Raw genomic sequence first — 13845 nt, 5'->3', positions numbered from 1 at the left:
GTGAGGCCCCACCTGTGTGCGCAGGGGCTGCCCCTCGTTACCCTGCCCCCCCCCCCCCCCCCCCCCCCCCCGTTGGTAATCTCGTTAACGTCCTTATTTTTCACCAGGAGCTTATTAGAGTGTCACAGGTCCAGGTTCCCCTTTCATGTGGGCAGCACGCTCCAGCGCAGAAATTTAATCCGTGAGCCATTAAATTAAGCCATTCTGGTAACCCAATCAAATCCGAGGGAAGAAGGGAAGCATGATTTCTCGGAGAAGAGCGGCGCGGCACAGACGCGATTAGCTCTCCCCCGCCTCCTTGTTTTCCACAGTCTCGTTTGTGTGTTTTTGTCGGTGTTGTACCGTGCGGTTATATATGTATATTTTTGTTGTTGTTGTTGTTGTGAATGTGGCCTTTGCAGAAGGCCAGGGTCATGTTTTCCCCCGTGAGCAATAATAAGATGGATAGGTAATTTAATTACCGTAAAGTGCAGGAATTTCCTCTCCAGCCAAATAAAGTTAATTGATTTGCCTTTTTAGCGGAAAAGGGCATTTTGTTTCGTGTGTGTGTGGGAGTTAGAGTTGAATTACTTACAAATATGTATTTTAGCAAGGTCTGGCACTCAAGCACACGCTGAGAATCTCAGCTGTGTGTGCGTGTGTGTGTGTGAGTGTGTGAAAGTGTGTATGTGTGTGTTTATCACACACAGGACATGTGGTACACTAATCTGAGAAATGCCTTGGAGCATCTACTATGCCTTGCAGATGCAAACACCATTCCAGCTTTGTACAGCATATGCACATCTACTGTGTTCAGTGCACACCCACTGTGTTCAGTGCACATCCACTGTGTTCAGTGCTCATCCACTGTGTGCAGTGCACATCTACTATGTTCAGTGCATACCCCCTGTGTTCAGTGCACATCTACAGTGTTCAGTGCACACCCCCTTTGTTCAGTGCACGTCTACAGTGTTCAGTGCATATTTGTTGAGTTTGGCACAGGTCCATGGCTCAGCAGTGTACGTATATTGTACAGCTCTGAGGTTATTTATTCTCCAGCGAAAGATTCATGGGGCTACCCAGGAAGCACATAAACCTGGAGGTGCACAGACCCCAAGGTTACTCCGCCCGTTCACGCTACTGAGGATACACAGTTCCTGTCCTAGTGCTCACGAGGAGGATGGAATATTTATTCATAAACATATTCATAAAGCTCAGATCGACACACTGTTCCAAAGCCTTACCCCAAGAACTGAATATTACAATTTTATAATAGATGGAATATTACTGGACTTTCTATGTTAAACTCAATTTCTCATGTGCTCTGAGGCACACTTGTGTGTTTTGAGGTTTACTCTGGTTCTGTGCTGTAAATGTGAATAATGCTGTCTGGAGCACAGAGGAAAATAACCCCTGTCTCTGATGTAATTGGACAACATTCAAGGAAAAGAGAATACAAAGGAAAGGAAAATATCTCCACCAAAGCAGCATGGATTTGAACAGAGGACTGATTTCAGAAAACATTACATTACATTTATTTGGCAGACACTTTTATCAAAGCAACATACAAAAGTGCATGTCATGGTCATTGAACAGCCACAAAACACAGGTTCAATAAGGTACGATACTCATTTCATACAGCTATTTTTAGCCAAGAACACAGTTAAGTTGACACAGTGAACACTATTTGGACCTAACTTATGCCAAACTAAACTAGGGAGAAGAACAAGCTACAATATTAGGACAAATACAAATGACAAAAAGTGCTAGAATGGGGGAACATGTAACATGAACAAAACATGTAGGGCAAAACGACTATTCAGCTGTCGCCACGGCGATGGCATGCTCACTTCTTCCTGTCTGTCAGCCTACCATCATTAGTGTAATTGTGCCGGCAAAGTTTTCCCTGAAGGTCACCTGTTCACTTATAGCGATTCTCTGGCACTGCACAATGATTACAGTGTTGTAGCAAATCTTTTTTTTTTTCTTCTTTTTTTTTTGGACTGTATAACGATTTGACAGCTGTAAGGAAAAATAAAAAATACGAATAAAAAAGCGAAAACCTGACCTTTTGCAATAGAAATCCAAATTAAAACAAGGGGGTGACCACTTTTACGGCTGTACGGGATCATTACAAAGGGCAGCCATTTTAGGTGTGCCTTTCATTGACTAATTGCAGGCAAACTGCAGCCGTCAGCTTTGCGTGTATTCAAAACAGGGCGGAGGCTGCCTCCATTTTCCCCCCTTTAAGTCGGACAAAAGGGCTGAATTTGCAAAACAGCAGAGGGGAGAATTGGGTGTTTTCTCTCCCTCTTTTTTACATTTCAGACCATCCATAAACAGCCGCTTCTGCTCAGGTCTCACAGCCTTCTTCATTTCAAGCGGTCGGCACAAAAATGGCCATTTCAATCTGTATTGTACAGAACTCTTGGGGCTACTTAAATCCAAATAGTTTATCAAGACCAAACTAGGCAGATCGCTTGAGCACTTTAACAGCAACTTAGATAAACAACATGGAATCAATTGGCCCTTTTTTGCTTGAATCCAGAGTTAGCTTTCTGCTTGGAAAGTCATTTTGATTAAATAATAAAGGCACATTTTCACCCAAAAACCATTGAAAATACATTTTTACCATCTGCAAACACACAGCGTGATACATATAATGACCTGTTTGACAAGATTGTGCTCCAAAGATTTAGGCAAACTAACTCATAATGACACGGGTGGAAAAACACTACTCATGTTTAAAATGAAAAGTATTCACGCTCCGTGTCATTTGCCAATATGTGTATGAATTCAGAATCAGCCATCTATTCATGTCCTGTACTTGCCATTTGTCGATTGGGCTGTTTGCTGTGTTCAATACTGTGTTCCAATCTTTTAAAATTTATCTTGAAAGTGTCAGTGTTTCCTTGCATTACATTACATTACATTATAGGCATTTAGCAGACGCTCTTATCCAGAGCGACGTACAACAAGTGCATAGGTTTCAAGATGTAGAGGCGCAAAAGAAACACTAGAGTGAAGTAACTCTCTATTGTGCCAACTCTCTATTGTGCCAATGTGATATTGGTAAAATGTTTGATGGAAATTGTATTACAAGTCCAAATCAAAAGGCTGGTTTTGCTGGTTTTAAATCAAATTGTAAAAATATTTGATTTAAGCCAGTTAAGCTATAATTGCTGTTTTATTACTACCCCAATAAACCTACTTAATATACAGAATTGTTTTCCTTTAAAGGGGGTTGATCATTAAGGGTAACTTATGTGTTGTACAAATCCAGATATTGTTTGCCCGCAATGACAAAGCCTCACAGCTCAATTCAGCCTCTACTTTATAACGGATCTGAAGTGTGAACTATAAAAAAAATGGCAGAATTCCCAGAGCCAGCATCACCTGACGAGACGGCGATCTTCCCCGTCACCTTGTCTCGCACGCTCCGGAATCTCATTCCCACTTCCCTCCCCGGAGTCACAGCTTCTCTGTGACATCACAGCCGCCGTTACCGATCACACCCCAACGCCTGAGCACCCCAACACCTGAGCACCCCAATCCCGATCGCACTCCAACACCTGAGCACCCCAATCCCGATCGCCCCCCAACACCCCAAGCACCCCAACACCTGAGCACCCCATTACCAATCGCACCCCAACACCCCAAGCACCCCAACACCTGAGCACCCCATTACCAATCGCACCCCAACACCCCAAGCACCCCAACACCTGAGCACCCCATTACCAATCGCACCCCAACACCCCAAGCACCCCAACACCTGAGCACCCCATTACCAATCGCACCCCAACACCTGAGCACCCCCAACGCCTGAGCACCTCGTTACTGATAGCCCCCCAACACCTGAGCCAGAACTCGCACTCTCACCAAATCCTTCTCGTAAATCTTGGCGAGAATCACACCTGTGAATTAGCTGAGCTGCTATGTTTCTCTGTAACATGTGTGTGCTCTGGTTGTAATCAGAGGGTTGTAATATGTGTGTGTTATGGTTGTAATCAGAGGGTTGTAATATGTGTGTGTTATGGTTGTAATATGTGCGTGTGTTTTGATTGGCCGGCCATGTGTCACAGCATGAGATCAACTGGCATAATAATATCGCATGACAGACGCTTCACAGTCATATGATGCCCGGAACATTAACGTCTGAATTTCATTATTATTTTTATTTTTTCCCCATCAGGAGCGCGGAGTTTTTGGATTATGCGAAAGGCGACCTTTTGAAGACGCGCCCCCGTCCCGTGCGGCCGGAGGCCTCCCCCCACAGAGGGGCCCCGTTGTCTGCAGGTTAGAGGGGCCTCTTCGACGCGCGGGGGTGTCGCGACCTGAGCTGTGTGTTTCGGGAGGGGGGGGGGGGGGCCTTTACAAAGGGTGCTCCGTGGGGAGTGTGTGGGGGTCATCGCCCAGCTCCGGAGCTTTCCCACAATTATCTCCCGCCCCACACAGAGCGAGCTCCGATTATCCCTCCCGACGTTTTTTTCCCCCTAAATGAGCAGGAATTTACCGGACGCCATTGCAAAGGCACCTGGGAAACGCGGGTTGGTAAACAGCCGGGCGGCGCCGCCAGGCACCGCCGGCGTCGGAGGCAGGGAACGGGATGTCCCGTAGAGCCCGTCCCGAACAGATTAGGGCTTCATTTCCCTCCGTAGGGGGTGGAGCGGGAACGTCGACTGGCAACCCCATACTCCCCAGAGCTGCTTTAAATAACAGGGTCACTGTGTCCTGGAAACGAAGAGGTGCGGAGCGCCCCCCCCCCCCACCACCCCCACACCTGTCCCAGGCGGAGGAGGGCGCAGGTGCAGATCCTCAGGTGTGAAAATGAGCAAGGGCGGGGGGAGCAAAACAACAACCTGTCCAGCCAAGCGATCCATGAGACAGGGCAGGCCGCTCTGATGACCTGCTGCTGGTTTCTGCTAATTGGGGTTTTAGCTGATCTGCCGTTTGTGAAAAATCAAACACGCATTCGCATTTTCACCTCCGATTGAAAGGGGTCTGTTGTGAAAATTTCTGCAATTATTTTCGAATGAAGCTTGCTGAAGGCCATCGGGGAGAGCAGTACGTCTGTGCGATTGAACAGGATTGCATCACTCAGGAGTGATTTGGAACGGGAGCAGCTTCAGAACAGGAGAGACATAATTTCACAGATTGGATTGGACCGGCGCTGTCTGGACGCATTAGCCTGCGACTGCAGAGAAAGTTAGACTCGCTCGAGCGCTTGACGTCACTGACGGCCGTGCCTGGTTCTCACACTTCCTGCTTTTTTTCAGAGAGATTAGAACAGCGAGGACGTCGAACTGCAGGCCCCGGAGAGCTGCAGTGCCTGCTGGTTATTTGCAGTTTCCTGTGAATCTGCAGCCAGAGAATAAGGTGTGTGGATCCTATCTGGCCAATCAGTGAGCCACTGGTGCAGAAACACACAGAAAACCAGCAGGCATTGCAGCGGCCCTCCGTGACTGGGGGCCTGCCACCCATGGATTAAACCACCGCCAACCCTCCTTAACAACCCCCCCCCCCCTCCGAAAACAGTCCCACAATCCACTTAAAAGAATAACTCATAAAATAGTATTGAATCAAATTAGGAGTGAAAAAATGTTGTATAACATTGCTTAGTATATTTAGCCTTGATCCTAGTGTTACTGTCTAGCGTACTGAGTGCATATTCCTGTATGTAAGGACTTGGGATGGGATCACAGAAAGAAACACAAATTATTCATTAAATGCATGTAAAAAAAAGCACCTGGAGTTGTTCAGAGGTAAAATGAATCAGTATGGAAGTGAATTTCCAGTGAATTATCATTCTGCTTTTTAATAACATTGTGTGTACCAGGGATGCCCCAACTTTTTAAATATTTTCATCCACAATGAGACACCGATACTGAAACGCAGTAGTACACTAACGGTCTTTCAGAGAATAGTTTAGACCTGCACTTTACAGGGTTCCTGCTTGGCTATATAAATGACTTACGCTTCAGTGATTTTAGATCCTGTTTAATAATTGTTAGGCTACAATAAGTTAAGTGTTAATTTACTGTAAAAGGGTGCGTTGGAGCTATTTGTCCTGCTCGAATGCACACAAAGTGCACTGGAAACCACGGTGTGCCACCACTGAGATGACTTCCTGTTCCCTGGCTAAGTGATCCAGTCCTTAGAGAAATTAATGTTTGCGGGTGGCACTGTGACACGAGTTTGATTGATGATTAATCAGCGTAGCAGTCCTTAATTACACAAATTAATAAATCCCTTCAGAGAGTCTGGCAAGGTTAGGAAAAGACAGTTTAGAAAAAGACTGCACACACACATACACACATACACTTACTTTTTGAATGAGTTGTATGTGTGTGTATTACACAATAAAACTTCTATTTATTTATTTTGAGAAGAAAAAAGTGGTCAATTGACAAAGATTGATTGGAAAATGCATAGCCGGGTATTTATGAATAATGTTTTTTCTGATACTGGGCCAGAAGTTTTATTCAGCTGTAGAGAAAGAGCCCTTCTCAATTTACACCTAAACATCATCTGATCAGAAGTTTCCTCCACCCTTCTGTTTTTTCATATCGACCAATTTAACTGATTTTCATGCATTCCTGCTGTAAATGACTTGGTTCTATTGGACATATGAAACCATAGTTGACTGACCATATTAAGTGAAATATCCGGTCAAGGTTCAATCACCAGGTATTACATTTTTAAAATGGACACTGCTGACAGTGAAGATGTAACTGTACATACAGTGAAATGAGAAAGGATCGATGCAAACTGAGTTTTGTCCCAGGATGGTCAAACCTACTGTATATACAATGCTCTGTAATCGGATTGTCCAAACAATGCATGTTTCAATATTTCATGGAATACATTTAAAAAAAAAAAAGCTTGCTGGCAAGCAGTATATGATCGATACAGAATAAGGTTTCCAGAGGGGGGTGGGGAGGTTGGGGGGGGGGGGGTGAAGTAGCAGCGGCCAAAATATTTTCCGAGTCCCACAGCACTTCGAACGCTGACTGCCCCGCGATCGGACGCCTCAGCACAGGTCCCGTTAGATGCATTGTGCTGTTCTGCCAGACATTAGATCCACTTTCCCTGTCCAGAGCCAATGATGAATACGACTCCATAAAAACCCGAAATCATCGCGTGAAAAATAAAACCCTGGCAGACTCAATTTAGATACAGAATTCAGCCACATGGTATTTCTTTTTCACTTTTCTCTCAATTCTGAAAGCACATCCATAGTTTTAAAGTGTTTTGTGCTGCTGGAGGGAACTCCTCCAGAACAAGGAAAGTGCAGACTTAGCACCTGGTACAAGGGCCACTCACATCTGTCCCTGCAGTCCACCAGCTGCGCAGTTGCTCTGCAGACCCCCAGCTGAGCTGCGCAGTCACTCTGCAGACCCTCCGCTGAGCTGCGCAGTCACTCCGCAGACCCCCAGCCGAGCTGCGCAGTCACTCTGCAGTACCCCAGCTGAGCTGCGCAGTCTCTCTGCAGTCCCCCAGCTGAGCTGCGCAGTCTCTCTGCAGTCCCCCAGCTGAGCTGCGCAGTCACTCTGCAGTCCCCCAGCCAAGCTGCGCAGTCACTCTGCAGTCCCCCAGCTGAGCTGTGCAGTCACTCTGCAGTCCCCCAGCTGAGCTGCGCAGTCACTCTGCAGCTCCCCAGCTGAGCTGCGCAGTCACTCTGCAGTACCCCAGCTGAGCTGCGCAGTCACTCTGCAGCCCCCCAGCTGAGATGCGCAGCTGTGGAAGCTGGGACTGTGACTTTGGTGTGACTGCAACAATCGACCAAGGCAACAAAAGAGCAAAGGCCCAAGGAATTCTGGGACATGGCCAGCACTGACACGATAAGGCATCAATTCAGAACAGTGAGTTGATTTAGTTCACCCGGGACCAGGGCCGGCGCTAGTGGGGAAATGGTGGTGATGATTCTAGGGTAGGGGGAACCTACAGCAAAGAAAAATAAGATTCTATTTGTTTTATTTTTAAAAATGGGGGGGGGGGGGGCAGAATTCTCAGCTATGCCCCTGCATGTGCACGAACATAAAGCTGCTTAAATTCATTTTAACTCTCAGATTAGCACAACTGGTGACTTGAAGACAGAAATATAACCTTACCCCTACCCCTAGCCCCAGAGGACTGGGGACTCCTCCCCCAAACCCCCCCGACCCCTCTGCTCACCCCACCTTGGGTGAGCTTCGTGGCTATTTTAGTTCCAGGCACTATGGCTCGAACCTCCTAAATCAACAGCCTACTGGTTGCCACTTGATGACCTTTGGCCCTTCTTCAGATTACATTCGCCCCCCAAACGTGCCTCCACCGCCCCCCCCCCCCCCCCAGCCTCTGTCTGACTGGGCGTGCACACGTGACCCCCGGTACAGCAGGGAATATATGGGACAGCCCAAAACACCGGCCCCCCCTCTCTCACTTATCTGACAGTGCAAGGGGTTGTGCTCAGTAGGGCTGTGTGTGTGCAGGAAGGTTGTGTGTGTGCAGGAGGGTTGTGTGTGTTCAGTAGGGTTGTGTGTGTGCAAGAGGGTTGTGTTTGTTCAGGAGGGTTGTTTGTGTTCAGGTGTTCAGAAGGGTTGTGTGTGTGCAGGAGGGTTGTGTGTGTGCAGGAAGGTTGTGTGTGTTCAGGAGGGTTGTGTGTGTGCAGGAGGGTTGTGTGTATTTAGTAGGGTTGTGTTCTGGAGGGTGCATGCATGTCTTGAGTGACGCTCAGAGAAATCTGAAATTGTGAGCTTCTGAAATACTGCTGTGAAGGACCAGTGTTGCAGAATCACGAGGGTGAAAATATATCAGTTATACTGTGGCTTGTTACCTGTGGTACGTGTTGCACGAACACTGATGGTGATGCTGCACAATTCTAATGCTCAGATGATTATATGAACCGCACAATGTTGTTTTGCAAACTAAACTTGTAACATAAACAAATGTTGCACAAGGCCTGACATTTCCGGATGGGTTTTCAAAAAGCCTGCTGTGGACTGCGCTCATCGTAAGATCACACACGTCTGTGCCACATTTCTCAATATGCACCGTCATCCCCAAAAGGGTAGTTACAGACTTCCTGTGTTCAGAAGTTGGTAATAAAGGATGTTTGCCAACTTAAAAACATTTTAAAAATTGTGTGCGCATGTGCATGTGTGTGGGACTAATATTTGGGCGCGTAACATTAAATGGCTGTCAGCTCTCATCAGTGTTGTGTTAAGTGCACGCAGACACAATTTTAAATTTAAAAAAAAAGTACAAAAAAAAAAGCAGAACAAACCTTCAAACTCCCCCATGATCAAACGTACTCTCATTCTCATTTATGAAATCCTATTTTCCAATTCAGCGAACCATTTCATGCCATTGTCCCCATATGTGGGCAAATGAGAGCCATTGTTTGCGCCCCTGAATCATAATGACGTGCAGCAATATGAAAATGCGATTAGTGAGCAAGGCGTCTTCTACACTCCAGCCCTGAGGGCTGCTGGGAAACTTCCAGCAACTTATGAACAGAGCTGAGCCGCGACACAGGCGCGCACACACGCACACACACACGCACACACACACACGCACACACACGCACGCACACGCACGCACACGCACGCACGCACACTCACATACGCACACACACACGCACACACACACACACACACACACGCACGCACGCACACACACACACGCACACACACGCACGCACACACACATACACGCATATTCACTCTCACACACACACAGACAGACAGACAGACGCGCGCACACACGTACAGACACAAACATATGCTCGCACACACACATGCACACACACATACTGTAAATACACACACATATGCGTACACATACACATATTAACATTCACAGACACACACATATGCACAGATACTATCTCACACTCTCTCTCTTTCACACACACACACACTGAGTTCAAATGGAGCTTTATTAGCATGACAAATAAAGTTGAGTTGTCAAAGCAGAGTAAGCCAGTTCACAAACACTGAAATTTGAATCTATAAACAATCGTCTGCACTGATAGATTAGCATACTAATACCGCACATACACACTGCACATAGTCTACTTGTAATTTTTCATTTGCTTACCCATAATCCCTCAGGGTATGGCAAGATGAAATATTTAGCAGCCAGACTAAGTTTTTTCTATCCTCTCTCAACGTGAAAGGGAAGTTTTTTTTGTTGGAAAGGAGAGTGACATTTTTTCAAATTGAGGGATTTAAAAAAAAAATATTGGTATTTTATTTAAAGCAGGATAACAGGAAGCATCTGAGCATCTGAGCTCACAATGAGCACAGTCCAGCTCCAAGAGTATTTCTATTGGCTCTTTTCTATTTTAAGAGTGTGGTTACTTAGTTTGTATTTTTTTATTTATTTTTCAAACACACAAACACACACATACACAGATGCACACACACGGGCGCACACATACACAGACGCACACACAAGGGCACACACACACGCACACATACACAGACGCACACAAAAGAGCACACACAAACACACACACACACACACACACACACACACTAACACTCTCACACACACACACACTCTCACACACATGCACACACACACACACACACACACACACACACACACGCACACACAGTGAGACTGATGCAGATTTTCGCCGATTCTGTGTACATGAGTCAGATCTGGCCACTGACAGCGCGGTTTGGTATTGCCAGACGAGATCATCCCAAGACCTGAGTCATCCTCATCCTTCCCAGAATCCCCCACTCTCTACGCGTCTGCTGTGAGAAATATTGTGGGAGGGCTTTCCTATGCAGTCCTCAGCCTCGGCCGTCCGAGCGCATTCTGGTTCGCTTACTGATATCTGGCCTGGAAACTCAATAAAGGATCTGATTCTCTTACCAAAGGTTTCTTTTAATCAGGGGGAGAAACGTTTCCAGCAGCGGTAATGGCTCTGTAGCTCAGCTGAGTTTGTTTCCATCGACCTGTGCTCTTCAATTCATTTTGGATGCCGTCACCGTGGCAGGAAATGCCTCTCTAGAGGTCAAAGTTCAGCCAGGGAATTGTCCAGGAATGATTCAGTTAGGTCCACTTAAGACATCTGTACCCTCATTACGGCTCACCGTTATGGCCTCCGTTGAGTGAACAGAAGCAGTGGTCTTAACCCACTTATGTTTCCCTGTTAAAAGGATTTTTGTGTGTGCGTGAGTGAGTACTCTGTGAGTATGTGTGTGTGTGTGTGTGTGTGTGTGTGTGTGTGTGTGGGTTTAGTCTCTTCCAGGTTTAATAAAGTGTAGGTATTAGGATTAGGCAAACTTCCGGAGTTACAGCCCTGGAGGGAGACCACAGTGTACTAAAATAAGGCATTGTGAAAGTTCCACTAACCTTCTTAACTGAACATTCTAATGCTGATGATGTCACAATCACGGCTGGTGACTGAAAGCAGAGGGGTTCTAGAACACTGACTTACAATTAAGAAAACGTTCCAAAAAACCTACTCTTCAAAGGGTTAACAAAGCCTATTGCACCTGTGTTTCTTCTCCTCCCTGCCAGTCAGGGTGCATTCACCTTTATGTGTGATTTCCACACTCTAAGATCCATTTCATGCATGGCAATAAAGCCTGGACTGAAATGGAAGAAAACAGTGTGCTCCCATTGGCTATCGGTTGTGGCACTGGGGGATGACTGACAGACAGGGCTGAACGCACTTGCTGTGTTTTTGTGTGGCAGATCAGTTCTGTTTTGGTCATATTTCTGCCCTTTTCATTATGGAGGGCAGCTTGACTTTTAATGCAGGCCACCCTCCCCTCTCCCCCCTCTCAGCCACCAACCAGCCCACGCCCCCCCACCCCCCACCCCCCACCCCAGAACCGGCTACAGAAAAATGAGCTTATAACTTCTGCTCTTCCCGACTGTCATTGCTAACTGCATCGGCAGTGTAGTATAATTGCTAAGGAGCTGGTTTTGTAACCTAAAGGTCACAGGTTTGATTCCCAGGTAGGACACTGCTGTTGTACCCTTGAGCAAGGTGCTTCACCTAATTGCTTCAGTATATATCCAGCTGTATAAATGGATGCAGTGTAAATTCTATGTAAAAGTTGTGAAAGTTGCTCAGGATAAGAGCATCGGCTAAATGCCTGTAATAATAATAATAATATCTACACAGATGCCTACACAGGAAAGCACAGCATTAAGCCAAAGGTCTGAAATTCACAGAACTGCTCAACTGCTCTCAGGTGGCAATTGTATGTGCCCAAATGACTAACACAAATTCATCATGCAATTGAGAATGCAATGCTATTTTTATGAAAAGGTTAGAACAACCTATCCTGAAAATCAATATTTATTTTGTTGTTCAACGTAAAAAAAATATTAGGCATTGTAAGAAGTTTGTTTTCTATGCTTCACCTTAAATATTGAAGGTATCCACAAATACAGCTATCGCATATCCAGTCACCTTGTGCTTGAGTATTTATAATGGGCAGGGGAACGTGCCATTCCTGGATGACAAAATGTAGCGTGTACAGAAAGTTCTGCACCAAAGGAATGTGCTTTTAAGAATTAATCAACACCTCCTTGCTCAGTACGCACAGTCGCATTAGTGACATAAATGAAAATAGACAGACGCGGTTCCTCTTCTCTGTCGGCCTTTCGCTCAGTGGCTCTATTGAAACACACAACAGCGTGAAGAGGGTTGCCATCACAGCTGCCATGCAGGTGGAAATATTTACACTTCGAGCGGGGCGCATGTCCGACTCGCGCCGAGAACCTTCAGGCACCGCGGCCAGAAACGCAGACGGCGAACTCACCCATCCATCCCACAATCCCACTTTCTGGAATACAGCGCTGCGGAATGAACCCTAAAACCCCGGTATTCGCACAAGGGCGGCTTCACTTCTCAACAGAGCTCCTCTGAACCCGTCACAGCCCTGTCCTGGTGCATTGTGGGTACGCGTGCTTGTGCTGCGTGGAGCGTCTTTCTCGCTCCGTAAAGCAGTGGGGTGGAATTATTCTATTGGTCAGGGTCACACTGTTCTAGGCGATGTGCGTACAACCCTCACCGCCACCATAGGGATAATGGTACACCTTCTGTACTGCCTGGCTCCTGCTGAACAACACTGAGAAGATGGTAAATGGTAAATGGACTGCATTTATATAGCGCTTTTATCCAAAGCGCTTTACAATTGATGCCTCTCATTCGCCAGAGCAGTTAGGGGTTAGGGGTTAGGTGTCTTGCTCAAGGACACTTCGACACGCCCAGGGCGGGGTTTGAACCGGCAACCCTCCGACTGCCAGACAATCGGTCTTACCTCCTGAGCTATGTCGCCCCATAAGATCCAGCGCTGATGGGTTATTTATTAGAACCACCGCTAAAAGGCTACGGTTTGGTAGCCTATAGCCCACCCTTAAGTTATGTAGTATGTCGATCTTAATATTATACAGCACATTCTCGTATTTATATACATTCCATGACAAGAAAACTCCACACAGGGATTAGAGCCAATGACCTTCTTACTGTGCAGCCACTGCCATGCGTGTATAATAATACTTTTTTTTTTTTGTTTCCCGCTTGTTTTGGGGATGCTAGAGCGTACCTGGAGGTCCTCCTCATCAGTGCGACTGCAGCCTTCAGCAGCCCGCTCAAACAGAGGCGCTGGGGAGCTGCTCTCTCTAGGCGGGCGTGACCCCCGCCAGCCGGCGGCCCTCCTCCCTGGGCGACGCTGGCGCCAGTTATGTGCCACCCAACATGGCTGCCCGCAGAGCTGCCCAGCCCGCTAATAAAATGCGACTTTGGGCTTGTTTTTGTTCAAAGTCGCTTGAAAAAAAAAAAAGTTGTGGTTGTCGCAGTTGTGGTTTTTCAGGCTTGTTTGAAAAAAAATCTGGCCGCTTGTCTGGAAA

Source organism: Anguilla anguilla, chromosome 14 (genome assembly GCF_013347855.1).
Source record: "Anguilla anguilla isolate fAngAng1 chromosome 14, fAngAng1.pri, whole genome shotgun sequence".
NCBI classification, from domain to species: domain Eukaryota; kingdom Metazoa; phylum Chordata; class Actinopteri; order Anguilliformes; family Anguillidae; genus Anguilla; species Anguilla anguilla.
Note: the sequence above shows the minus strand (reverse complement) of the source record.